The sequence below is a fragment of the Cucurbita moschata genome, unplaced genomic scaffold (assembly GCF_002738365.1).
Source record: "Cucurbita moschata cultivar Rifu unplaced genomic scaffold, Cmos_1.0 Cmo_Scf00057, whole genome shotgun sequence".
NCBI classification, from domain to species: domain Eukaryota; kingdom Viridiplantae; phylum Streptophyta; class Magnoliopsida; order Cucurbitales; family Cucurbitaceae; genus Cucurbita; species Cucurbita moschata.
In genome coordinates this window covers 694488-697220 of record NW_019268573.1, presented here as the reverse complement: position 1 = coordinate 697220, position 2733 = coordinate 694488, and positions in this window count along the sequence as shown.

Sequence of the window (2733 nt, the reverse complement as noted above, 5' to 3'; positions counted from 1 at the left end):
TTTTATTTACGAATTAAACGAAAAGAGAGAATGTGAGATATTTAAATAAGATTTAAATATCTTAATCAATTATGTGTCGGATTGGGATTGGCATTTGAATTAATATTAAATATTAATTAAATAGTTTAATTAATCATTTAATGTTACTTTAATTTGAAATTCATTATTCAAATTAATTGTTGAATTAAAATGAAGAAAGTCAAAATGTTGACTTTCATCTAATGAAAAAATCCATGTTAGTGGAATTTTGAGGTGTCAAAATTTGGTTTAACCAAACTTGCATGTTTGCCAAATAAACCCCACAAGTTTGAGTGGAATTTTGAGTGTCAAAATTTGGTTAACTCAAACATGCATGCTTGCCACATAATCCCAAACTCTTGAGTGGAATTTTAAGTGTCAAAATTTGGTGATCTCAAGTTTGCATGAACATGCAAACTTGACTCTTTAAATAGAGTGATCATGATACTTGGAGGGGAATCTTCATCTTGATGAAAAACCTTGAGAAAAACTTCTCACAAACACTCTCTTTCACATATACAAAATCCCTCCCAAATTTAGTCACTCACCGGATTCCACAATCCCGTTCTAAGGCCGGAGGATAGTGGAGAAGACACTAGTGGTGGTTCGAAACCGGTTCGTGAGGCAAAAGGAGTTTGAACTACAAAAGGTTAGTATTTAAACTCATTAAGTTTTAATACTTATGAACATGCTGGTGATTTACAATAATTGATGTTCTAAAAGTGCCTAAGATCCAAATTGCTTCCGCATGTGTTATATTAACACCATCAATTGGTATCAGAGCAAGTTTTAGGCACTTTATTTACATTAATTTGATCATGGTGGGTACCATTTCATGCATGAAATTTGTGGTTGCTAAAGTGGATAGTTTTGGTTTTGGCATTTTTTTTTTATGCTTCCATTTGATACAATTATTGTAATAAGCCTAAGGTGTATGGGCTTTAATGAATGAAGAAAGGTCTGTAATTTTTATGGAGTCATTAGAGTCCATTTTAGGTTGTAATTGATCGAAAATGGAAGAGATAAGCAAGCTGAACCGAAGAAGATGGAAGAGGCGGTTCGGGTGTCTTTTCTGTCGTTGGGGACCGATTGAACATTTTTAAGGGTTGGTTTGTCCAGTTCGTGATCCTCGGGAGCGGCTCAAGTTATTTTTAATTATTAATGTAATAATTTAGTTAATTGCTTGCTTTAAAATGCCAAAACCAACCCACTTTAGTGTGTTTAATTAATTATGCATTATGAATGTATGTTTTAATTAAATAGAAAATGTATATGCATAAAGTATGTCATATAGATTTAAAATCCCACCATAGGCTAAGCATGTTTCATGCATTCCAAGTATGTTATAAGTGTTATAATGTATAGTATGCATGTCTTAGGGTTCCATGAATGATAGATATAATTGTTATATTATTGCATGGAATGGATGATTATATAAATTGTTATATAAAGCATGTTATAGGTTATTTTCAACGTCATAAAATGAGGTAGACGTTAAAATCTATAATAAAGATAAGTGCATGCTCACTAAGGGTTAAGAACCGAGCACGATCAAGTTTAACAGTTAAAAAGGGTCGATGTCTCATAAAATTGCGGTTATCTGAAAGCTCACCTGGCACGATCTTGTCTAAGGCTGAAGGTACTTAAGTTGACGGTTTACGGAACACCCACTACCTGGAGATCGGACCAGTACTTGAGCTTAGTTAGCCCAGTTTTATGAGCATGCTTAAGTGATGTAAGATTTAGAAAAATCACCTAGACTTAAGTTATATTTAATTAGCCGGAATATACTTAAGTAAAGAGTATACCCAACCATCTAAAATACTTAGTGGGAGGAAAAAGGTGTATAAGATACATCGTTTTCTCTTCACGCTCTCTGTAAAATTCACACAGTGAGATTCATGTTCGGCCTCGTGTCGCCCTGGGAGCGTCCTCCATTCGGAAGGTATTTGCATGAGTCAATAACAAGGTGAATTGAGAAAGTATTTATAGTAAGTGGGAGAAGGAAGTCAACACGTCCTATGGTCTCCACCACTAGGTTGCACCGTGAGATTCCCATGTTCCGCTTGCATGTTGCCCTAGAGCAACTACCCATTCGGAGGGTCGTAACATGGGAGTCGGAACAACGCAAACTCCAGAAATGGATAGGATTTCTTAAGTCCATTCCCAACTTTGGCTTTTTCATTCGATAGCATTGTTGAGACCGATTTCTGAGGTCTGAAATTGGTGGGTCACACTTGCGAAGAATTACTAAGAGTTAGTATATTCTTGACCAAAATAGCGATAACTAAAAACACTATAGGAACAAGAGTTATTCTGGAATTAGTGTTTAAGTCAAGAATGTCTTGGTTTAGTGAATGAGTGATTGACTGCCCCTCGGTAGCAGTTACTCTAACTCACTAAAGTATCGTTGCAAATTAATAATGATTTGGGTGCATTATTATATTTGCTAAAACTTATTGGATTAAATAGGATTAAGTCAAATCACTAATAGAATTTTCTTTATATCACAGCATGACAAACTCAATAGTACAATTACTCGCTTCTGAGAAATTAAACGGCGACAACTACACAACTTAGAAATCAAACCTAAACACAATACTGGTCATTGATGATTTAAAGTTTGTTTTAACTGAGGAGTGTCCTCCAAACCCAAACTCAAATGCAAACCGAACAGCTCGGGATGCATATGACAGATGGATTAAGGCAAATGAC